Consider the following 26,872-nt stretch of genomic DNA (forward strand, 5'->3'; position numbering starts at 1 on the left):
CTAGTTTCTTCGCTGCTATCGTAGTGGCTTGCCCATATAGCCCACCTTTATTTTGTACTTTTTATAATAATTATTTTGTTGATATGAGTATAATAAATAGTGATAGATCAAAACAGCCTTTTTCTCTTTACCCTCTGCTTGTGGGTTATGACGTCCGTCAACCGCTGGTTGTTTCCGTCGGAATCATTGGGCAGATGAGGAATGTTGGGAAGAAATTGTAGAGTCAGTAAGAAGAGACGGAAAAGCGAATAGAAAATCGGCGAGGGGTGGAGAGCTAGCAAAAAAAAAAAAAAAAATGGTGACTAAGAACAGTGGAATGCTACGAAAGAAATGAAATGTTTGGGAACCCTTCGTTGCTGGGAAGAAATGATGGGAAGGTATGAATTGCCAGGGAGCACCGAAATGTTAGATAAGAAGAGTTGCATATCAGTGGGGAATAAAACAACTTAATACCATTGCAGGATTCAAAGACTTTTCCTTATTTTGTGGCATACACGCTCTGTGGGTGAAATGGAAATGATTGTGAAGCAGTTTGATTTCAATCCATGCATAGCGAGTAAAGATCAATTCACACATATCAGTGACGTGCCAGTGCCGCGTCCGCTCAGTTCATCAGTGTCAGTGATAAGAGATATCGTGACTTTGAATTTGGCTGACGCAATCACGCATGATCAGCGTCGCAGTACAGTATTTTAGTCCTCAGTTTCAGTCACATATCCGTACTGATATTTTTGGTATTTAACGGACGGGAGACGAGTTTTGTAGTGTGGTTTTTCATGAAAATGATGAAGCTTATCTACCAGAAATGCTTTACCAAGTATTCAGAATTTCTTGCAAATAAATCAAGTAATTACTACAAATGCTTGTAGTAATTAACTTACCTCAAAATGTTAACCGTTCCCTCGGTGTTATAGCCTTTCTCCAACCGGTGTCTTGCTTTATTGAATGACCTTCTATTTCACTGAAACAATATGTTTAAACATTCTTCAGACATTGTAAAACATCTAGAAAAAAATCTAGTTCCAGCATCAATTGATTCCATGTCTGTAAAATTTACCATCCCGAAAATCACATACCTCAAACTGTACGGATATGTATGCGTAAGCATCAATGATGCGTCACGGATTTCACGGAAACTGGACTGAAACGACACTAACACGTCACTGATATGTGTGAATTGACCTTAAAGATACATTTACACTAGACATAGATACCAATGGGATACACAGTTTTCAGTGGGTTGGATTTTCTGTTCACACTGCAACCGTCCCAGCACAGCGAGTCTAGTGTAAACAAACTCCGCCGTGATGGAGCCTGAACAATTCCTGATGACTATTGCCACATTAAACTGCCTGAGTGTGTACAGGAGGTTGGAAAAGAAAAAGAGGTATTTCTTAAAGGGATAATTATGCAAGAGTCAGTTCTGACTGCTTGAGAACTGGAAATAGGCGAATAGTATGCTGATTTCACCCGGACACGATTCCGCCATCCCGACTGTGATTGGCTAGAGATTGAGAACAAGGGGCCTGTGAGTGAGATGTTCACGCCAAAATCGAGAGGTGAGCATTCCCCTACCAGATAAGGCCCTCTGACCAGACTAGTCGCTTGTGTCCCCACCCTCTCAGCGTCCACTACCTAAGCCGCGATGTACTTGATTCACAGTGCTGAGTCTACATATCAAAATACAACCCAACACACACCGAACAACACATATTCGTAACACTTTCGTTCACAGTCTCCAGGTGTCATGTGTAATGCACCGAAAGTACACTTCCTATCCACATCCAGACCTCACAGACCTTTCCATGGTTCACCCCAGACGTTTCACACACACACACTATATATATACATATATTACTTTTCTTTCACTTGATCGCCATTTCCCAAGTCAGCGAGTTGGCGCCAGGAAACAGACGAAGAATGACCCAGCCACTCATATACGCATATATATATACATAAACGCCCATATACATACATATGCATATATACACCTGTACATGTTCATACATCTTTGCCTTCATCCATTTCTGTCGCTACCCCGTACCACAGGAAACAGCATCCCTGCCCCTTGCTTCAGCGAGGTAGCGCCAGGAAAAGAGACAAAAAAGACCACTTTCGTTCACAGTCTCCAGGTGTCTTGTGTAATGCACCGAAAGTACACTCCCTATCCACATCCGGGCCCCACATACCTTTCCATGGTTCACCCCAGACGTTTCACATGTCCTGATCTTACCTCTGTGGAGTGCATGTCTGAAACTCGTGGTGGAAAAAGTTATTATTCAAGTATATCATTTGCAATACATAATCCAAAAACCAATCTGAATTCCTCTCGTGAGAAGTATCACGATAAACAAGAGACAAAGAATAAAGATTTTTTTTTTTTCATCCCAGTGTTATACCGATATACATCTTATAATGTCTTAAAGCTAGATAATAAAGAAGCTTTACTGCTATGATGCAGCTTAAGTATAAAACATTTTTTTTTTATCAAATGTGAATGTTTAAGCTTTTGGTATGAATGAGTACTCTGAAGGACTTAGATCAAGCGTGGTATAAAGGATAACAAATCTTGAAAATGCTTGATTGACAGTCCGAGAGTCAGGACACCAGTTGCGAATCACAAAAAATTTAGGTATCCTGCATTTTGTGAGTGTAATATAATACATTCTTGGCCTTATTAGGTAATGGTATAACAGTGATGGCAGAAGGCGCTCTCCTCCGTCGCCTTTTATCATTGCGTATTGCCAGTGTCGTATTAAGGATCTTGAAGCCCATGGGCCAAATATTCTTCCTTTCCCTTGGAGATGGTGTGGGGGTCATTTTCAGGGTCCTCCAGACTATCGGGCTCTGAGTTGATTTAAGGAGAGTCTCATCCTTTCATTTTCAGAGTTCCTGGCTATCGAGCTAATGGGTAATCTAAGGAATGTTGTGCCTTGTTTCAGGGTTACCAAAACTAACGAACTCTTGGGCTGCAGCACCTCCTCCCCTACTCCGTAATACGCCGTTATGTATTGTTTTGTTAGAGACGCGGAGTTTGAGAGCGGATGATAAGCATAGTGCAATAGAGGATACAGAGAGTAGATTTTCAAGATGAGTGACTTAAACGGTGATCTTGTATTGAGATCCCTCTGTTCCAAGGCATTTTTTTCTATTTCTTATGAAAGAGATGACTATATACTAATCGGTAGCGTTCGTTCCAGAGCTTAGGATTTCTTTTTCTGTTGCCATAAGTGATTCATGTAATGTGTAGATTATAAGCTTGTATTCGTTTTAGAACATAGGACCTTGCTAAGTTCTCCAATATGCTGTTTGCGGTTGCTATGAGCCATAATGCGTAACTACTATATTGATTTGTGGCGATATCCTTAGTTCGGAGCAAGACTTCGCCATATTGGACTGTATCATGAACTAAAACATACTGTAAAATATCTTATTATCTGGACACAGTTATACAACTGTATAAAAGCAGTAGTTGATTTATCACACTAAGTGTGCGTGGAAATTACTGGAGAGTGTATATGAGAAAGAAGTGTCTTAATACTCAAAGAATCTTGTGTGGGTTATCCCTGTCGAGCGCATGGGGCATGACACCTTAACAGGCGGGATGTTAGTTTCATCAGTAATTATCTCATTCATCACAACTGTCTCTGATCCTTTGCTGATGATTTCAGAGATACTATAACCTCTTGATTTCGATATGAGTGCCGTTGGACGTATGGTTTGTATCATAAGGCCGCAATTTTCAAGGTTATGAAGGCCTTTCCTCACGTATTTTCAATCAGAACACCCGGAATTCCGGTGTTTAGAGGTTTGGCGCGAAAAGTGATACGCTTTAGTGACGTTCGATGACGTTACGTTCCCTTTTCTTTTATGAATAGTGATAATTAGAATAGAATGTTGAGTCTTTGACAACATAATCGATATTGGGAATGTTTCTGTATAGTACAATTATTATGATAATTCGTGCTAATCTCACATTATCGACGTATAGCCGAAAGGGAAGTGACGTCATAGAAATAAACCAGGGTAAATTGCGCCAGGGCTTTGGCCGGGCGCCGGGAGCGTCAGTCTTCCGCATGGACTGTTAGGAGAGGATGGTGAAGTTCAACAACGGGTCGAAAGTGGCGTGCTTACATGTGTAAGCTCGTGGTCGGACTTCTAGCGTACACCAGCCAACAGAATGCAATGAAGATTCGATTGAAGAGTGGACGTAAGAGGATTCTCATTTTTGTGAGCGTGTAGTGTGAATGAAGGCCACTAGTACCTTGATGTAATCCTCGCGGTAAGAGTAGAAATTTAACCCTTTTATACTTGCATCAGACCCACTGATTGTCAACTGTGAACTCGTAGTCATAATGTCGTATGGTTTCGAAGACAAGATAGTATTCATCTCTTACCTGGGGAATCTTGTGCTACTCGTTGTCCCGTAATTACTGGTAACGAAGATCAAGTTTAGAATCGATAAAATCTTTTTTTATAGGTACTTAAGTTTCTTGTCATTTTTGTTTACCCCTTTTTTCTATCTAATGTAGTCTCCAACTTTGTTAGTTGGAACAGTTTAATGGATCAAATTGTGTAATCCCAACTACCATCAGAGTGAATCGCCCACTTAACGTCTATCTCAGATGTTGAAAGTTTTAATGACCGTTTGGTGTTTGAAGGTATGATGCTTTAGTGGAGCCGCCGACTCTTAATATTTTTTATCCAGGTATATAATTCACTGGAAGGATACCTTGGCATGATTAAATTGCCAGTCTTGTTCACCTGTGAACAAAATTCGGTTCTTTAAAGACCTTTAAATGATTTGGCTAGGAGTTCGGAGAATCGATCTTTTTGTTTTAACATGTAGGCTACAAAATTACTCTTATTGGAATGCGTTTATAACGCTGACTATCCTTGAAGCTGCAGAAGCCCCTAGATAAGATAACATGGATGTATAATTTGATACTGCCTGTACTATTGATTGTTTAAGGGTTACAGAAAATGCCGTTGTTTAGGTTAAAGACGCAAGGTAATTATGTACTTTTCCCGACGATCTTGGATTTATCGATTTGAAGTGTCTACAGTACAACATGGCTACCAATATTTGAGATATGTATAGCTTTAATGTATGTAGAGAGGCTTGGCATTATATTTACCTACGTTTAGCAACATTGTTTCGTCTGTTTTTGAATGACGTTTTTAGTTTTATCATGTTAGGTGCAGCCATGCTTGCCGGAAACCTTGTCCGATACACTGCGGAGACATGATGGGAACGTTCACGCATGCTAGCAACATGTCAGACGATGATTGGAGCATTGTTTCAGGCGTTGTTTAGGCAAAGGCATTAACATGTTGGAAACGGGTGAAGTAAAGATGTGGGGTCCACATTTCTTCGCAGCTAGCTAGTACCATAGTTACAGGCGAGGATGCGATACTTGCTGCAGCCGCAGCAGTAGTATTACGTGTAAAACGGATTAGGTGTCGCCTGTTTTGGATGCGTCCTTCGCTTTGACCCAAACCCTGTGATGAGAGGCACAATCTTGTCATTGCTTTGATACGAGATATTAGAATGTTGCCAGCACAACTGGAGACAGTGCATCATTCTAGAATTTCTTCAGGATGTCAAAATCCGATTTTGAGTGAGAACTCGACGAAATTGCACATATCAGTAAAATGAAAACCCGGCGCAGAAAACCAAAATCGACTGCAGACCGCCAAGTAGTGATTCTACGGTACTTGGTTACGGGGGAATGGCACTGCAGTTTGTTAGGTGTTCAGTGTCCTAACAGTCCATTTGAGACTTCTATATTTATGACCTATTGTTTTCCTGTGATTATGGTAAGGCCAATCTACGTTATGTCGAGGCGCGCACACATATTCCACGATACGTTCATATCAGTAATATTGTAAATTGTCTGTTATATATTATCGTATATACATATAGTTTGATACCATTAACAATACGTTCATAATCGGCTATATGTTCATTAAGTATGCGCCAAGGGTGTATCGTATTGTTGGGAGTGACTGTGCACAGAATGACGCGTCTTGTTCCCCATGTATATTATATTGGTATTTGGTCTTATCGTGTGTGAACCCGATGTGATCTTCAAAAAGTTATTGTCTTGGTGGCATGTACTTCCTTGTGTAAACACACGTACGAATCACTGTTGTATGCAGATGACTGCGAAGTTTCGTTTGAAAACTAGTCTGGATAATGGCAGCTCGATGCGTCTTCCACAACAGTGCTACCATCATTAATCAGACAGGCTTGTCAACAAGTTTGACACTTGCGCTTCGGACATGTATGTTATTAGGTTCATGGCTCGTGGACTAGTTCAGAACCCATGTTTCGAACTAGTGTAGCTGGACGTGTTGTCGGAGAATGTTCCATTCCAGTAAAATTCTCTGACAATGTTTGTCTCTTCTGCGGTTTAGACAATTTTTTCTTGAATTTTCTTGTCAAGATTTTGCTGGTTGAAGATCTTGCATAGTTATCATTTTACCTGTCTGTTTTTCTTTGATATCCGCTTTTTCTGAAGTTTTTTTTTTTTTTAACATTACTCGTAGTTTTTTGGTCCGATGACAAGTGGCTGTTAGAAATTTTGTGATGCCTTTTAGTACGGTGACCAAGGTGAAACACGGCATGCGTGTTCTGGACGTAAAAGTGATTTATGACACCTTGTCTGGCCAATTGTATGGGCCACATAAGTGTGTGGTCATAGAAATACCCTTTGCGTATGGTGGAGATTTTTCGGTTGGTTGATGTTGCTTAACGTTGGCGGCCTTATTATTAAACCCTGGCAAATGATGGGCCTAAAGCCCAAACCGTCAACCACCTCGTAACACTTCGCTTTCTGAACATGGATACACTGTTATTGTGAGTTTCATGTTAGCAATGTATACTACATGTCCATTCTTAATCAAACATCGTCTACTATACGTTTCAGCGGCGGTCAAACGCTGGTTTTCACAAATTTCTGCTAAACGAATGGTTGTATCTATGATATTTCAACACGCTATCCTTAACACCCGGGCCTAATTCATGGCTGACATACCACATTGCTATATGTGCTATGTGAGGAATTCACTGAGTGATATTAAGCCTACGCCAGTCATCATATCGAAGGCGTTATAGAGAATCGGACGAGTGTGGGGTACTCGTCTAACCCTCCCTCAACACCTCGAAAACCCCCCCACCACCACCACCACCATCACCCCAGTATCGCAGTATCTCCATTTCACCTCCATATTTACACCATCCATTGTCTATATTTGATTTTGTCGTATTCTAATTATGTACATAAATAATAGGTATGAGAGTATGTATATACGTATCATACATTAGTAATATGTAATAGTTATTGTGTGTGGACGTGAAAACCAGAGTGCGTCAAACGACCATGAAAGCAACAGGTAATCCCGTTGTTAATAACCGACGTGTCGATGGCGACCAGAAGGATGAAGTCAGTTTTGGTTTTGGACAACCAAATGAAATCGTTTATGAGTACTTCATGTGTTCTTTACGTTTTTAGATAAGAAATATATGCCTTAATATAATATCCACAGATCCCCATATCCCCTCCCCCTCTCTGAGGTATGGGGTACCCCCACCCCGAAGCTACAACTCTAGCGACGGCCGAGGCGCACTCATCAGCAACAATGTTGTCCTTTTGCCCCCGTGGATGCAGGAAAAGCGTTTGTTCTTCGTCTGGTCACGTTGTACAAACGAATGCACCCGCGGTAGAACGTACATAAGTTTGAATAGGTGCGTAAACGATATATTCTGGTTCGAATATACATTTTTACATTTATATACATATGAAATATGAAAGTAAAGCAGACTGTATTGTGTCGCAATGTCATATTAATTATCATAGTGAGGTGAGACGAAATGTGTAACATAACATTATTTTTTATGCACACAGGCCTTACGAGCGAGTTGCGCACATCGTGGGCATGACTGTGTCAAGAGTGAGAGGCATAGTTACACCACCACCACAGCCTCCCTTCCACACCGGCACCACCACCAACTACATCGGCTGTTTGTGATAACTTTACTGTCGGTGCAATACGGCGCCACATCCACGAGAAGTTTTCGGAAAAAACAATATTTAACACTGAGAGTCATATCAGCCGACCTGAAAACACATGGTATCCTCCCGGAGGATACCTTTGACACAACAGTTTGGCGGATCCTGCACACCATAGGATTTCAATACAGACTGTCACAGCGAAAGATATATGTAAGGAGGGAATCGCTGGACGTTGTGTGTCATCGGATTGACGCTCTCCGTGCTCTACAGCGCCACCGAGAGGAGGGAAGGAAGGTGGTATATGTGGAAGAGACGTGGTTTACCACCAGGATGGGCCACAGTAGGGAGTGGGTAGATACCACACAGGCTCCATGCAACACCACGTACAGTCGTCAGGTACCACCTGGTGAAGGGGAGCGATTTGTAGTGGTCGCAGGTGGCTCGGACGAAGGCTTTGTTGACGGCCCATACCTGTGCTACCCAGCCAAGACCAACCAGGGTGATTATCCTGGAGAAATGGATGCCGAACTGTTCCTGCGATGGCTAACAACGCAGCTCCTTCCGTCACTGCCATAACCATCGGTACTTGTGCTAGACAATGCATCATACCACAGCCAGCCGACGGAGGAGAGTTGATGCCCTACCACAGCCACCAGGAAGGCGGACCTCATCAGGTACCTGGATGGAGCAGCGCGAGATTTCCATCCCACCTGCTGCCACTCGCCCTGAGCTGCTGGTCCTCTGCCAGCAGAACCGTCCACAGCCCCGGTAGAAGATCGACAACACCATCCATATGTGGGGCCACGAGGTCATACGGTTGCCACCTGGCCACCCCGAGCTCAACGCCATCGAGCAAGTATGGGGATTTATGAAGCGTCATTTGCGCTCCACACTCTAGCGGTTTACCCGGACGGACCTAAAGGCAAGATTGGAAGAAGCCAGGCAATTGGTACACAAGGACGTGTGGGCGGGAGCTGTTCAGCACTCCCGTAAATTTGAAGAAGAATACTGGAGGACTGACAACATACACGAGGGAGTCGAACCCGTTATTATTAACATCGCCAGTGATGAAGAAGACGATGACGTTTTCTTTGATAGTGATTACGAATAAATTTGGTTTTCTCATGTCATCATTTTATTCCTACAGTATTATATATATATATATATATATATATATATATATATATATATATATATATATATATATATATATATATATATATATATCAGGTGTTTGCTTTGAAGAATGTGAGAAATACTTAGAAAAGCAAATGGATCTGTATGTAGCATTTATGGATCTGGAGAAGGCATATGATAGAGTTGATAGAGATGCTCTGTGGAAGGTATTAAGAATATATGGTGTGGGAGGCAAGTTGTTAGAAGCAGTGAAAAGTTTTTATCGAGGATGGTAAGGCATGTGTACGTGTAGGAAGAGAGGAAAGTGATTGGTTCTCAGTGAATGTAGGTTTGTGGCAGGGGTGTGTGATGTCTCCATGGTTGTTTAATTTGTTTATGGATGGGGTTGTTAGGGAGGTGAATGCAAGAGTTTTGGAAAGAGGGGCAAGTATGAAGTCTGTTGTAGATGAGAGAGCTTGGGAAGTGAGTCAGTTGTTGTTCGCTGATGATACAGCGCTGATGGCTGATTCATGTGAGAAACTGCAGAAGCTGGTGACTGAGTTTGGTAAAGTGTGTGAAAGAAGAAAGTTAAGAGTAAATGTGAGTAAGAGCAAGGTTATTAGGTATAGTATGGTTGCGGGTCAAGTCAATTGGGAGGTAAGTTTGAATGGAGAAAAACTGGAGGAAGTGAAGTGTTTTAGATATGTGGGAGTGGATCTGGCAGCGGATGGAACCATGGAAGCGGAAGTGAATCATAGGGTGGGGGAGGGGGCGAAAATCCTGGGAGCATTGAAGAATGTGTGGAAGTCGAGAACATTATCTCGGAAAGCAAAAATGGGTGTGTTTGAAGGAATAATGGTTCCAACAATGTTGTATGGTTGCGAGGCGTGGGCTATGGATAGAGTTGTGCGCAGGAGGGTGGATGTGCTGGAAATGAGATGTTTGAGGACAATGTGTGGTGTGAGGTGGTTTGATCGAGTGAGTAATGTAGGGGTAAGAGAGATGTGTGGAAATAAAAAGAGCGTGGTTGAGAGAGCAGAAGAGGGTGTTTTGAAATGGTTTGGGCACATGGAGAGAATGAGTGAGGAAAGATTGACCAAGAGGATATATGTGTCGGAGGTGGAGGGAACGAGGAGAAGTGGAAGACCAAATTGGAGATGGAAAGATGGAGTGAAAAAGATTTTGAGTGATCGGGGCCTGAACATGCAGGAGGGTGAAAGGCGGGCAAGGAATAGAGTGAATTGGATTGATGTGGTATACCGGGGTTGACATGCTGTCAGTGGATTGAATCAGGGCATGTGAAGCGTCTGGAGTAAACCATGGAAAGCTGTGTGGGGCCTGGATGTGGAAAGGGAGCTGTGGTTTCGGGCATTATTGCATGACAGCTGGAGACTGTGTGTGAACGAATGGGCCTTTGTTATCTTTTCCTAGCGCTAACTCGCACACATGAGGGGGGAGGGGGATGGTATTCCATGTGTGGCGAGGTGGCGATGGGAATGAATAAAGGCAGGCAGTGTGAATTGTGTGCATGGGTATATATGTATGTGTCTGTGTGTATATATATGTGTACATTGAGATGTATGGGTGTGTATGTTTGCGTGTGTGGACGTGTGTGTATATACATTTGTATGGGGGTGGGTTGGGCCATTTCCTTCTTCTGTTTCCTTGCGCTACCTCGCAAATGCGGGAGACAGCGACAAAGCAAAATAAATAAATAAATTAATTTATATATATATATATATATATATATATATATATATATATATATATATATATATAGGGCGAAAATGTACGTAGATTATGATTTCGTGATCATATAAATATGAAAGAGACCAGTCAACAAACTGACAGTATATTAACTGGACCAGGTTAACAGTTTATGATGGGTAGGTACACAGTATGTACTAATAACAGCAATAACATTTCCTAGAGGTCCAGACTACAGGTAATGGCAGTACATCGTGTTCACTTGGTTGACCAAAAGAAATGTAAAATCGACCTTCTACATACTACATGTATGTAAGTATGCTGTTGTATAGTATGCCATACTGTTAGTTAATAATCATACCTATACATATACACCTACATAACATTCTATTATAATTATTTACTAAAGTTATGGGAAAATAGGGAGGGACACAGGGTTGGGTGATGAGGAGTTAGGGGAAGAAGAGGAGGGATAACGAGGGCGAGAAGGGGGGAATTGGGAGGGTGTTGGGGGGGCACACTTTCCTTCGAAAGCGTCAATATGACTACTTGGCTTTGTATTCTTTTCACGATTAAACTCCTCACATAACACATATAGCAATGTGGTATGTCAGCCTACATTTGGCCCGGGTGTTAAAGATAGTATGCTGAAATATCATAGTGATACAATGAATCGTTTACGAGATATTTGCGAAAAACAGCGTTTGTCCGCCGCTGAAACGTATAGTAATTTTCTATAATTTCCATCAGCCATCTCGTGTCTTTCATCCTATCCTCTCCCTTTGCGCATCCTCTTGCAATTTCCTCCAGGGAGAGTCTCGGGACATATTTTTTTTTTCATGTGGTATATGTTTCATGGTTTACCGTGACTTCATTATTTCGATTTTTATTTTTGACGATCGAGGCGAACTAATTTCATAGTTCCTGAGGAAGAAACGCCTTTTTCACATGCGCGGCTTATAGTCTACGACCGTCTGCACTTTCAGAAGTGTGAACCACTCGCAGGAACACTGCTACAGCCCGTGATCAGGCTGCTCGTTCAACATTTCAGATATATCGATGATCCTTTTCGGTTTCGGGATTTCTCACCACAACAGACAGGGCATTGCCAATAGGTCAGTGTTAAAACTGCTCTGAACCGAAGATGGATAACATTTTTCATTGTTTCTTGAGGGGGAAGGAGGTAGGAACATCGTGGAGCGAAGGCCTTCGGTTGGGATATGTTGAGGCATGCTAGGCTTAGGGTCGTCTGTAGGGCTCCGCTCCCCGCTTTGAGATTAAGGCTGATTAATTTTTGTTTTCCATAGCTTCCCTATAGGTTAATGTCTTCTATTTTTCTCTAGGATTAATCTACCTAGCTTGGATGAGAACTGGCGATTAGTCGAATCTCGTAGTTTTTTTTGGTAGGAAGGTCTTTAAGTAATTTTTAGTTTGAGACCATGATATTCACAGGTGAAAATACTTTCCGCAAATTATAATAAAAATTTGTGGGTATCGATGAGTGCAACAGGTAGTCTACAAGGTAGATCAGTTGACTACAGATAAAGTGGAGTAAGGAAAACAAATTTGATTTCTTCGTCTTAGCTTTTACCTATTAGTACAGTACGAAGGGCGAGTTTTACACGAGTGACTTCTGCTGCTGTAACTTTACATTTCTTATTATTGACTTATTGTTGTACAGAAATGATAGATAGACGAGTTGAAAGTATGTCGGTGGCAAAAAAAAAAATATAACGTGTGACCATGATTTGTCGTAGCTTTACTCAGTGTAATCACGACTCTATTGGTTTACACAAGTTTCCCCCAACTTTTGAATGGCTCTACGTTTTCGCTCGTTCTTGAATTCGTAGGATTTTCCTTTATTTCTAAACTGATAGCTTCAACCGCGTATATATATGCAAAGTGAGTAACTGGAACCGAAATTCTAATTGCAGAAGTGTCAAGGAAACTAAACAATATAGAAAGGGATGTAAAACAATTTGCACCACAAATGCAAACGTTACCTGATTCTTTAGTGGATGAACATGAGCTAAAAGAATAGGTTGTTTGACAGTGAGCAGCCTTTTGTGGCTTCTCCATTGTTAATTGCATGCATAATCCAACCGAGTTACGATACGAACAGTAGGAAAAAACGAGTGTAACCTTTATTTAGGGTGTTAGGTATTATCCATTTCGTTCAGCTGATAGTTTTAGTTTGCATTAGCATTGACCGTTTTTGAGTATTTAGGTGCCTACTACTCCTTTCACTGCCCTATATTCATACGAGTGCTGCCAGTATTTGTGAAACTTTCTCACTTTAAAACCAGACAGTTTCTGCATGCCCGCTCTCACCTCATACTCACCGACACTGACAGGTAGATTGATTTTAGTGCCAATAGTCATATTTCACGAACTAGGGTATCTATTTCACGAATCTTATTTTCCATGAAAGACAAGGGTGAACAGATTTTACTATGCTCCTGGTCTGTCGTAAACATCTATGCCACTCCTTCATAACAGCTCGACGATGAAAGTTAAGTATCAGTCAGGCAGAGTAGGAAGAATCTTGGTACAGACAGAAAACTATTCAACCTGAGAAAACATTTTGTTCGTTTATTATGAGTTTATCATATGTAAGCCATTGTTTACAAATTAAGTTCAAGATAAACTAGTTGACACTGGTAGTTTGGTAATGTCCTGAAAGAATACTGGAACACTCGGGCCAGCCTATCGTAATCATTAGGACGGACTGTATGGCAGGAACAACCATTTTGGTGAAAGATTGATACAATTGAAGAATTCTTTGTGAAGCTAATTGTATCGGATATTAACCATTACTTTTTCTAGCATTTTTGTGATAGTTAAAGGTAGCTACAGTCCTTGAAAATAGACCCTAAGGTAAGAAACTAAATGCCTCCCAAAGTGCCCGGAAATAACTCGTAACGAACTGCCTCTACTGGAAAAAAAAAAATCAGCGAGTAAGCACTGCAATTACTGGAAGGTTTATGACCTCATTTGGTAGACTAGTTTATATCCTTCATAAATAGTTACGTAATTACAGATGGGTAAAGGCGCACACACCTGTTCATATCCATACACGTACTTGTGCATCTGTTTTGCACCATGCATCATCGATTCTTGAAAGACACTGATGCTAATATCTATTCATTTTTTAATTCAAAAAGAAAGAGTATATATATATATATATATATATATATATATATATATATATATATATATATATATATATATATATATATATATATATACTGAACTGAAAGTGGATGGAGAGAGGGGTGATTATTGGTGTATGTGCATCTGGGCATGAGAAGAAAGATCATGAGTGGCAAGTGTTTTGGGAGCAGGTGAGTGTGTTAGTAGTTTTGATGGACGAGATCCGGTTATAGTGATGGATGATTTGAATACAAGGGTGAGTAATGTGGCAGTTGAAGGAATAATTGGTGTACATAGGGTGTTCAGTGTTGTAAATGGAGATGAAGAGCTTGTAGATTTGTGCGCTGTAAAAGGACTGGTAATTGGGAATGCCTGGCTTAAAAAACTGGCTTAAAAAGAGAGATACATAAGTGTACGTATGTAAGTAGGAGAGATTGCTAGAGAGCTTTATTGGATTACGTATTAATTGATAGGCGAGCGAAAGAGACTTTGGATGTTAATGTGCTGAGAGGTGCAACTGGAGGGATATCTGATCATTATCTAGTGGAGGCGAAGGTGAAGATTTGTAAAGGTTTTCAGAAAAGAAGAGAGAATGTTGGAGTGAAGAGAGTGGTGAGAGTAAGTGAGCTTGGGAAGGAGACTTGTGTGAGGAAGTACTAGGAGAGACTGATTGCAGAATGGAAAAAGGTGAGAACAAAGGACGTAAGGGGAGTGGGGGAGGAATGGGATGTTTTTAGGGAAGCAGTGATGGCTTGCGCAAAAGATGCTTGTGGCATGAGAAGCGTGGGAGGTGGGCAGATTAGAAAGGGTAGTGAGTGGTGGGATGAAGAATTAAGATTATTAGTGAAAGAAGAGAGAGGCATTTAGACGATTTTTGCAGGGAAATAATGCAAATGAGTGGGAGATGTATAAAAGAAAGAGGCAGGAGTTCAAGAGAAAGGTGCAAGAGGTGAAAAAGAGGGCATATGAGAGTTGGGGTGAGAGAGTATCATTAAATTTTAGGGAGAATATAAAGATGTTTTGAAAGGAGGTAAATAAAGTACGTAAGACAAGAGAACAAATGGGAACATCGGTTAAGGGGGCTAATGGGGAGGTGATAAGTAGTGGTGATGCGAGAAGATGGAGTGAGTAATCTGAAGGTTTGTTTAATGTGTTAGATGATAGTGGCAGATATAGGGTTTTTTGGTCGAGGTGGTGTGCGAAGTGAGATGGTTAGGGAGATTGATTTAGTAAACAGAAAAGAGGTAGTAAAAGCTTTGCGGAAGATGAAAGCCGGTAAGGCAATTTGTTTGGATGATATTGCTGTGGAACTTGTTAAAAAGGAGGTGACTGTGTTGTTGACTGGTTGATAAGGATATTTTATGTGTATAACTCATGGTAAGGTGCATGAGGATTGGCGGAATGCATGCATAGTGCCATTGTACAAAGGCAAAGGGGATAAAGGTGAGTGCTCAAATTACAGAGGTATAAGTTTAAGTATTCCAGGGAAATTATATGAGAGGGTATTGATTGAGGGTGAAAGCATGTACAGAGTATCAGATTGGGGAAGAACAGTGTGGTTTCAGAAGTGGTAGAGGATGTGTGGATTAGGTGTTTGCTTTGAAGAATGTATGTCAGAAATGCTTAGAAAAGCAAATGGATTTGTATGTAGCATTTATGGATCTGGAGAAGGCATATGATAGTTGATAGAGATGCTCTGTGGAAGATATTAAGAATATGGTGTGGGAGGCAAGTTGTTAGAAGTAGTGAAAAGTTTTTATCGGGGATGTAAGGCAAGTGCGAGTCGGAAGAGAAGAAAATGATTGATTCTCGGTGAATGTCGGTTTGCGGCAGGGGTCCGTGATGTCTCTATGGTTGTTTGATATATGGATGTGGTTTTTAGGAAGGTGAATGCAAGAGTTTTGGAGAGAGGGGCAAGTATGCAGTCTATTGTGGATGAGAGAGCTTGGGAGGTGAGTCAGTGTTCGCTGATGATACATCGCTGGTGGCTGATTCATGTGAGAAACTGCAGAAGCTTCACCAGCTTCTGCAGTTTGGTAAAGTGTGTGAAAGAAGAAAGCTGAGAGTAAATGTGAATAAGAGTAAGGTTATTAGGTACAGTAGGGTTGAGGGACAAGTCAATTGGGAGGTAAGTTTGAAAGGAGAAAAACTAGGGGAAGTGAAGTTTTAGATAATTGGGAGTGGATTTGGCAGCGGATGGAACCATGGAAGCGGAAGTGAGTCACAAGGTGGGGGAGGGGGCGAAAGTTCTGGGAGCGTTGAAAAATGTGTGGATGGCGAGAATATTATCTCGGAAAGCAAAAATGGGTATGTTTGAAGGAATAGTGGTTCCAACAATGTTATATGGTTGCGAGGCGTGGCCTATAGAGTTGTGCGGAGGGTGGATGTGTTGGAAATGAGATGTTTGAGGACAATATGTGGTGTGAGGTGGTTTGATCGAGTAAGTAATGGACGGGTAAGAGAGATGTGTGGTTGAAAGAGCAGAAGCGGGTGTTTTGAAATGGTTTGGTCACATGGAGAGAATGAGTGAGGAAAGATTGACAAAGAGGATATATGTGTCAGAGGTGGAGGGAACGAGAAGTTGGAGACCAAATTGGTGTGGAAAGATTGAGTGAAAAAGATTTTGAGCGATCGGGGCCTGAACATGCACGAGGGTGAAAGGCGTGCAAGGAATATTGAATTGGAACGATGTGGTATACCGGGGTGGACGTGCTGTTAATGGATTGATAAACCAGATCATGTGAAGCGTCTGGGGTAAACCATGGAATGTTTTGTGGGCCTGGATGTGGAAAGTGAGCTGTGGTTTCGGTGCATTATACATGATAGCTAGAGACTGAGTGTGAACGAATGTGGCCTTTGTTGTCTTTTCGTAGCGCTACCTCGCGCACATGAGGAGGTAGGCGGTTGTCATTTCATGTGTTGCGGGGTGGCGACGGTAATGAATAAAGGCAGGAAATATGAATTATGTACATGTGTAATATATATATATATATATATATATATATATATATATATATATATATATATATATATATATATATATATATATATATATATATATGTCAAATTCAGGTACATATTCTCGAGTTTTTTGTACGTTTGTGCCTCAGGTTGGCTGTGAATGAGACATATCTGGCTTTGTCACCACCCCAAGACCCGCACTCGACTGGATTTGGCTTTTCCCAACCGTCCAGTGCAATGGCGAGCCGGATCGGATGTTGTCGATATCCTTGTTCCTTGGAAAAAAAAAGTTGCTAAGGGAAAAACCCACCTAAGATAGTGGTAGTCTGTGTGTGTGTGTGGTAAAGTCCTGGGAACTCCCATCCCACAGTGATGCCACAAATATTCTCATCCTGAAGCGGTCTCGGAAGTTCATTTGAAAGCTTTTAAGAAATACGCTAATCGTCACGTACTACGAACTGTAACGGTTAAAGACTGTAACAACGTATTGTCTGTCAGGAAAGCCACCTGTGTGTTTACAGGCAAGACGCTACTTTCCAATTACGCCTTGAAGGGGCCTTTTTCGCATGCTTACATCAAGAAGGATCAGCACCCAGAAGTGAGAAAAGAGAGTTAGGAAGACTAAGGAAAAGAAGTAAAGGAGAAACCAGAGATCGCTGGTTTGACGATAACGCATGACTGGGAGGAACCGGGTCTCTCGACGCAGTGACGTGATGTTCGTTACGCTCTTCCTTAATAATGTCATTATAGTGATAACTAATGATGGTACTTCACATGTGCTCGAGGAATGTTGGTAGTGCCAAAGATGAACTACTTAACCCATCTATACTTAAATGTTTACGTGAATGGCTTCGTCTGGATACTAGAAGAAAAGCGTTTATTCCTATATTCCAGGTTTTGTAAGTATCCGTACAGAAGCCACCGAGGTGGCGTGATATTATGGGTAAAACGTGAAGTGTTATGTAGGTAATGTAGATTTGGATGTAGGTCAAATCTGGTTAGTTATACTACTGTGTATGTTTCGGTGTGGTAGATGTTCTAACGGAAGTCTCCCCTTACTACGACCCTTCACTGCTTTGTACTGTAAATGCTCAGGATAGTGGCCGAGAAAGTGACAATGTTAGGGGACTTCAGTTTGCGGGTCGGCTACCCATATATTATTAACGGCAATCGTGTGCAGTACAGATACATCGACTTACTTGATGGTATAGTGAATAATCATGGATGAAAGGTGGTAGATATATACAACCAAACATCACTGGTCGTAGCGAGTCGTTGAGTATATGAAGATCAGATATTTGGAGATCTCAGAAATCGATTTGTTTATAATGTATGGTCTTATGTTTTTATACACTTAGACGGGAAGTAGGTTACCCCGACCATGCACCTGTTTGTATTGCTTTTAATTCCACATGTATACGTAATGTAGCATCGCTGCAAAGAGCTGTGAATTTAGGAAAATCTAACGAGCCAATCTGTGAATAGCCAATTATGAAAGACACTATCCCATCGCCATGTTGATCTCGACCGTTTTATACATTGTCAGCGGACGTCCAACCCCAGTAGTGACCAGTGTTTTCGCAGAGAAATGATAAAAGTAGTGATGAGAAATGTAATTGAAACTATAGAAAAGTGCCAGGCATGGTAGGAGAGAGGTGAGACGAGAGTAATGATTGGGATAACACACATCCAAGGTAAAAACGGCTGTATGATTTGAATGACAAGTTGATATGGAAAACCTTAAACTGGAAAGGGGGAAATAGTAGGTACACACACCAACCGACCTATGATGAACACTTTTACGTTACACTTTGAAACTTTAGAACTCTGACAGTAATGATGGAAATAGTAGTGACGCAGTGTTTGATGCACCTATTTTACCTTTTTCAGATCAGTTTGCTGTACATGGCACTGAAGTGAGGCACAGGTGCTCCTACAATGTACGACAGGGGACCCCAAGAAGCTCTTCTCTTTGTTGTGTATATTGATAAGATGATCAGGATGATTAAGAAAACTATGATCAGGATGATTAAGGAAATTGTGGCTACAGATAGGACTTAAGGTAATTTATATACATTAATGTTGTTTTGATAGTAATATTGGGTACTACCCGTGATACATGTTCGACTAAACTAACCATTGTTCTCAACTATCAGTATTGGATGGAGATTTATGAGAAAAGACCGAGTTATCAATTTTCGTGGAGATAAGCTATCTCTATACAAGGTAGGGAAAGATTGTGAAAAATATTGATGCCCACGAGCATGGTTCACAGATAATGGTAAAATAGAATCTGTTGCAAGATAAACCTTCTTATCAAGAGGTATTTGATTATATTTGCTCTATTCTGTGTTACAGAGATGATGCCATATAGGTATACGTTTATGGAAGCTGCAGTAGTGGCATCCTTGTTTTATGAAGTATTTTGCTTTACCGACAACCCAAAAAATGTTATCAAGGTATGTATATAATCGACTCGTGAAGTGCCTTCATAGTGTCAGTCAATACATGTATAGATCTATGTCGAGTAGAACCAGGTACACATCCGGCAAGGTTTATATTAAGACTAAAAATGTTCTTAAAATGTAAAATACAATATCGAGGTATGGAAGAACCATTCCAGATAGTGTATGAAATGGGAAAAGCTGTAAATTCACATGGTTAGATTCTTCAAAAAATGCACTGAATGTTGATGTTGACATGGGTCCGATCCACTCACAAATTGTAGGAAGAACGAGACAAACCACATACTGCGAAAAATTTATATCTGAAATTAATCCAGACCTCACTAATCATATCACCTTGGATAAGAAAATATACGTACAAGACTATGCATGTTCGGCATTTACTCGTTGAGATTGTTTCACGACCTTAAGATAGACTGGCAGATGGAGTAGAGCTGCTTGAGAACGGAGTCTGCCAGTGTGACCAAGTAAACGTAAGAGATTTGAAGCACGTACTTGGAAAGTGTCCAGTGTCGGCTGTGACTCGTCAGAAATGCTCGGTGCTGTCATTTGATTCATTAAGCCTCTGATATGTGGTAATGATTGTATTAACGTTTGTAAATATGTTCACTAAGTTTTGAATATGTACCAGTAACTATTCCGTTCAAGACTTGAGCTAATTGTTTGTGCTTGTAGATAATATGTAGAAGTTATATGGTATGCTTGTGTGCATATAGCAATTGTAAGATTAGTTGTATTATATGTATCGAATACTAGACAAAATAGTCTGTTACACTCAGTTATCACTTTCCTTTTATAATGGCTAAAGACTGATTATTAGACTAACGTCTATATAGTGTAGACATTATATATATATATATATATATATATATATATATATATATATATATATATATATATATATATATAGTATGTTTTGTGTCGGTAAACTTGATGAATATTTACAGTTGAGCGGGTTTTCCCCCGTAGCGCCGCGAGCGGATCATGATGTACGTATGTATCCCAGCAGCTTGGCCGCTCGCAGGCTTTGATCTCTGCTGACATGCGGAAAATGTGTTTTTTTTTTTTTTTTTTACGATCTGGATACAGTTTTTATTATTTTTCGTATGTTTGTACACGTTACTTTTTTCATGTAGGCTCACCATTTCCGGTTTTAGCGCCAGGAACATGAAGATATGGTCTTGTTTGCTCACATGCACTCGAGGGAATGAGGCGATTTCTTGGTGTGTTACTGGCGCAAGCATGAAGGATGATTTTTTATGAGTGGTTATAATGGAGCAATTCCTTTGCATCTGTAGAAGTTGTCAAAGTTCTACACAGAATATCCAACTAATAACTTGTGCTGGTCTAGAATTGTCGTATCCGGATGTAGCTTGTTAATGTGTTTGTGTATGCATGCCCTAATCATATATATATATATATATATATATATATATATATATATATATATATATATATATATATATGCAAAAATCACACAGGTGGATGAACATATATAGGAAAACTAAAAGGAAACAAAATAAGTGTTAAGCGCTTTCGTATAATTTCATTGTCAGGACAGACAAGACGTTGGCTTTCTCAGACACTGATATTCAGTGATGAAAATAACCAAAAATTTAGGATATAATGTTAACGTTGGCTGCATGTAAACATCCAGACATTGTGCTTCGAGTAAACCAATGTTCTAATTGTTATATAATGCATGTTCGGCGTTGCTGGGGTAGTGCTTGATATTGATATAATAGATGAACTTGGTTTACGGGAAGTGATGGAAGTTGAAGCAGAGACTGAAGGTGGTTGGAGAAAGAATTATTCCCTGGGAAACTCTCAAGTGCAAATTGGGTTTTGGAGGGGAAGCACTTTTGAGTCACTGGTTTGTCTGCCAACTATGAAACTGGTTGACCGCTGTCATTTTAGCGGAGGGTGATATTATTTTCTTTGGGGTGTCTCTGAACTTTGTCAAGGCTTTATTGACAACTGTTACTGCAAGTAATGTGCAAGGTGGTGGATTGTGGTTGGGTGAAGCCATATAGGAAGTGTTTTGTGAGGCCTATTTTCATTGAAGTTGTGAAGTGCTTGAGGTTAAGGCCATGTGTTGTGGTTGAGAGAGGGACAGCTTGCTTGTTTTTGGATTAATCAATTTTTGGAGGTTTCTATATTGATGACAATAGCGATACATGATGTTAAAAGGAAGGGAAGTTATCATCGATATACAGGACACCATTTTTGTTTTGCTTCCTACAGCTCCGAGGATCACCTCACGGGAGACCCGCAGATGATGGAATTTTCTGGAGCGACAGGTTCCTTGACGAGACTTTACCGTCCAATGGGAGTGATACGGCCTCGGCGAAGGTGACAGCTTGCTGGCGGCGTTTCAGCCAATTACAGGTCAGGTCCGGTGACGTATGACTTAGATTATGTGCATGTTTCCTTATTCGTGAATGTATGTGTGGGTAATCATCAGTCATTAAGCCATTGATGGGGAGAAAGACTGTGTGTTTTATCACTGCTCTGGTTTATTTTCCCGTCATGCATAAGTATGGAGTTTTACGACACCTGTTTAATTTCCCGGGTGACTGATGGTGCTTTACGGATGAGTGGCGACGTTGATTGCATGCACAGCCGTGCTGTGTCTGATGACAGTAGTGGCCCCAAACGTTGGTGCTACTTCACGCCAGAATGTGGCGAGGAAAGATAAATGTGTGGAACATACCCAAGGCTAATTATGAGCCCAGTATGCTGTCGGAGCTCGACGATCTGTGTGACAGTCAAAGCTGTAGACACGGGACGTTTGATCTTTATGTACTGCACTCTTAGAAAGATGAAGTTCGAAAGCCGAAAGTACAGTAAAGTTAGACTTAGAATCATCCATTGCCGAGGTCTCTAAGGTCGTCAACCGTCAAGCTACTACACCACCAACCGAATAATAACCTTTAAAACCTTCTTCAGGTGTTACGAATCAAGGACTGCATAGTACACTCGCGCTACTTGATTCTTGGAGACTTGTAGGTTGGCTGATTCTTTCGGTTGTAATCTTATTGCCAAGTGAATCAAGGCCGACAGCGTCGTTTAGGAACACTCCGATTGAGTTGACTTTCAAATACCTACCCCCAGGGACTTGATACAGAATCTAAGACCGTACATACACAAACACACGCACACATTGCATATGGCTTTTCAGTACACGTCGTATTTATACATCTATTATTGCTACACCACATTCGTTCAGTGGAATGTATATAATTAATAGATATGCACATATAGAAGTAAGATATATGGACACAAGAAAGTTTATCAGCGTTAAGGGATATGTAAGATCAGATAACTTGAAAATGCCACCAAATTAAGAAAACAGTAGCTGCCTTGACGTCCTTTTCCTGGTGGAGGGACGAGTCACTTACCGTTGTGGTCAACTTTTCCACGTTTCTCGGATCAACTGTTCTCTGCTGCGTTTACTATTTTAATGTTTCCAGGTATTACATTTGACTCTATCTCCGTACCTTGTGAAGTTGTGTTCAGGTTTAGGGTTTTGCTTTTTATGCCTTCTCTTTGTTGCCAGGCATATGATATCACATCTTTCTTTGCTTCTCTCTTGATTCTATGGTTAAAATATCTTCAGTCATCCATTTGTAGTTCATAATTTTATTCTCTAGGCGAATGTCTTTGCTAGTGAATTTTTTAATTCTCTCTCTCTCTCTCTCTCTCTCTCTCTCTCTCTCTCTCTCTCTCTCTCTCTCTCTCTCTCTCTCTCTCTCTCTCTCTCTCTCTCTCTCTCTCTCTCTCTCTCTCTCTCTCTCATATTGAACACTTTTATGATTACTTATCTTTATGTTAATGTTCATAATATGCCACTCATCATTTGGTCTGAGAGCGTAATTTTTTTCAAAAGGTTTCCCTTAAATTCGTCTTTAATACCGATTTCCAAAATCCTCGACGCTTATTTCGGTTTCCCTTTTCCTGGAGGGCCTTTTTATGTAGGTACTGAAATATTGCTCGCTGGGCTACGACTTTTTGTGTAAATTTCTCTTCGCTGAATATCAGTTTCTCTTTCGCCCATTTACATATAGTGTTCGGATCTCGATGCATTCTATCTTGATTTCCATTTTCAACCGTTTTACTCGTTCATTCTTGTCATCTGCCAAACATCTGAACTCCCGTTTACACAATAGATATCATTTATACAAAGTCTTTATTTCATACTTCCCCGCGTTAGCGAGATACCGCCTACACGAAGATAAGGCGTCATTCGCTCACATCCGCACTGTCGTGTGTAATGCACCGAAACCATAACCTGAAGTTGGAATAGTTGTTGCAGATAGTATCACGGCTGATGCTGTTCCCTGTGGAACACCCGAGAGAACTTCGACGATCACGTTTCCATTTGTAACTTCGAAGTTTGTTGGTTACAAATTTTGATCCATTATTATGTTGTTTTGCTATATCACCTTCAGTAGTGCTCCATCATAGATATAAATGCTTTTGTAAAATTGAGATGAGTGTCCATTCTTTTTTCCTTGCATTCGCACTTAGTCATGGTGAGCTATTTGGTTACTTTTACCAGGTACAGAACCATAATGGACTGTATGTATGTGTTCGTTTTTACTGTTTTGTGCTTTCTTTTCATCCTTTCAAATACTTTAATTGTTTGAGGTGATTGAGTTACTGTGGGTTACGGTAGGTGGCGGGACAGAGGTTGGAGAGAGAGTCGTTGTGGAGTTGAAGGTAAGGTGATGAGGAAGACGGTAGATAGTGGGGAATAGAGTATGAGCTGTGTTTACGTGGTAGATGGTGGGAAGGAAGTTGGGCTGGAAGGTGAAAGATGATTGTAACGGAGCGCTCTCCATGCTGGAGGCAGGGTAAGGTGGGATTTGCATATAACTGTCATGACATAAAGGAAGACGTGGGAACTTTGCTGTCGTAATCGACGTAAGGAATGATCACGAGCCCACATACTCACTTCTTGCCTGAATGAGATGCTACGTAAATGTTGACGAGATAAGGGAGAGTGTTCGCAGGAGATGAAAGAGTCAGACTTGACACTCGTATACCCTTCAGGTACCTGGAGGAGGATGACTGAGACGCCAAGAGTAATAGAGGACGACATTTGCCAGAGTTTGGAGCTTTCCAGTTTCCTCGGGTATCGAGCAGAACACCTTGACCAGTGCATGCGAGTTTTTGTCTAGGCTCGCACCAGTTAGATACACTGTTACGAGAAAATACGCCGGTCTGGAAATTTTGTGAAAGAGGCGGTATTTTTCTTACCCGTACCAAGAAATGTATATATGTAAAAAAAAAAAAAAAAAAGAAAATCGTTGGATGGGGCAGGCTGGTCAGGTAGCGATGATGACAGGACAGGTAATCCTTGAGAATAACTGACGAGGAGTTGACATTGGTCCTCCCTCCATTACGCTTCCCGATGTTTATATTGTGTATTGGGTCTCTGATGCGTCGAGTGGCAACCGCTGGTAGTTATGAGTAGGTGGGGGTTGCTAGTGGTCGCATGATAGTAAGTTCTCCTGTATGTTACTTTTCAGTGCCTTAGTGCGAGTTTTTCCCACTTTCATCTGACATTAAAATGAAGCTACGTTTCATATGGCCTTTGAATTTTGTTTAAAAGTCCTTGGTATACCATTATGCAGCGGTAGGTTATGGGTTCGTTTTTCTGATATGTTCAGTATTTACCTGCTGACAGGCCACATATCTTGTGTTATGCAAATATTTGCGGATTGTGCGGTAAAATTTCACAATTTCACATTATCTTCACTAATGCTCGAGTTGTGGCAGGGTACAGGAGTTGGTCGGTATTGATGGTCCAAGTTACTCGGGGTCGGCGACGTTTGACTCAAGTTTCACTGATGATGAAACAAGAGGGAGGAAAGAGAGTGAAGAGAGGTAAGACTGTGGAGAACTAGAGAGATCAGGAGAGTAGAGTATGAGGTTAAAAAAGAGCGGACTAAGGATGAAGAAACTGACATGGAAAACCAAGGATGACCATCCGATAGGTAGAGGAGGATACTTTAGGTAAAAGGATTTGGAAGAGGAAGATACTGAAGGTCAAGGCATGTACGTACAATCGTGCTCATTGGGTCGGCAAAGAGTTAAGTCAAAAGGAAATCATCTTCTCTCTGACGCAAAATGTACACATCACTACGGAGGGAATAGAGAATGAAAGAATTCCCGTGTTACATCTTCCCTTGGACATGCACGGTTGTCAGTAAGAAGCTAAATCGAATAAAGATTTACTGTACATGGAATACAGAATATTCTCCTATATGAATACAAACATACATTCATACGTTTTGCAGTATGATCTCGGAGGGCTGTGCTTGTCCATGGCCAGAAAAAAACGCACGATTAGCCGGACGCGGATTTCCAGTGAACGAGAGAATTCGATCCAGCCGCCAGTACCGAGAAACCTTTGATCAAAGCTCGGTGCACCGCCTTCACGGTTGCCAAGAATACCGAATACCATCCAATTTACCGGTGGCCTCAGTCTGACCTTTTAGTTTACTGGGTCTTTACCGCTACCTCAGTATGACTTACCTTATTGTTGGGTCCTCAAAATGTGCCTCAGTCTGACCTGCTACTTCATTGGATCCTGCCGACGCCCACTCCACTCTACCAGCAAGCCTCCCCCCATTGTTTACAAACACGACGTGCAATCTTGTATTAATCGCCGACAGCTGGAGGCATAGGCGGGTAGGTACATCGTTATCCACGGATGTTTGTGAAGGGCTCCCAGAACACATCCTTGTCATGACCGGTCGCGTGAAAACCCAGAAATGTCATGTTTTCTTAAACCCTGTCCACAATGACTGTTTTTCCCTTATCGTTTATTAGCGGATCATTGTTTAGTATGTCATGATTATCCTTAATGTTTTAATTTACTTTTTTCTGCCCCAGCTATTTGTCGCTCATTTCCTCACCAGTTCTGTGGTCGTTTCTTTGGTTATGAACGGTCGTCGCCTACGTTTCCCCTTAAAACGCTTCATCAGAAACATCACCGTCCGTGCTCTGTATGCCATTCGTATTCAGTTGCTCACGTGCTACACTAGGGTGTTCCTCGCCCAAGGACACCTTTCGTAAGAATATACGATATTCACTGTCAAGTTTTCACCGGTGATTTATAAAGTCTATACAGCTTTCTATACTGTTTCATTATCTTAATGTCAGTGTGAGCTGGCGTCATGGGTCAGTTTCATAACATGACCGGCAGGCACAACTGGGTTGTCATCTGTTTTGAAATGACGAACATACGCAGAACTGTGTACTGGGAGTGTGAGGCAGCCCCGGCCCTGCAGGAGCAATAAAGATGACAGGCAACCCACTCTGGGGTTTCCTGCCCTGTTATGTCGATTCTGGGAACTGATGAGACAAGTTGTATAACGCCAGTTAGTTTCCGCCTTTGAATTATACCTCTTTGTTTTGTTTATGGTTATGCCGGCTTCGTGA

The 26,872-nt window shown here is 41.2% G+C and overlaps 1 long non-coding RNA gene and 1 pseudogene across 1 annotated transcript in view; both read left to right on the forward strand.

Moving 5' to 3' along the window:
• The first annotated feature begins 4,069 nt into the window (after positions 1–4,069).
• Positions 4,070–26,872, forward strand: part of LOC139749341 (uncharacterized) — a 100,874-nt gene continuing 78,071 nt past the window's right edge. Inside the window, exons 1-3 of the long non-coding RNA XR_011712945.1 lie at positions 4,070–4,210; positions 18,846–19,017; positions 19,314–19,414. This is a non-coding gene — a long non-coding RNA (uncharacterized lncRNA). The remainder of the gene's footprint in view (positions 4,211–18,845; positions 19,018–19,313; positions 19,415–26,872) is intronic.
• On the forward strand, positions 7,582–9,129 carry LOC139749648 (uncharacterized; annotated as a pseudogene).

The sequence above is a fragment of the Panulirus ornatus genome, chromosome 7, assembly GCF_036320965.1.
Source record: "Panulirus ornatus isolate Po-2019 chromosome 7, ASM3632096v1, whole genome shotgun sequence".
Lineage (NCBI taxonomy): Eukaryota > Metazoa > Arthropoda > Malacostraca > Decapoda > Palinuridae > Panulirus > Panulirus ornatus.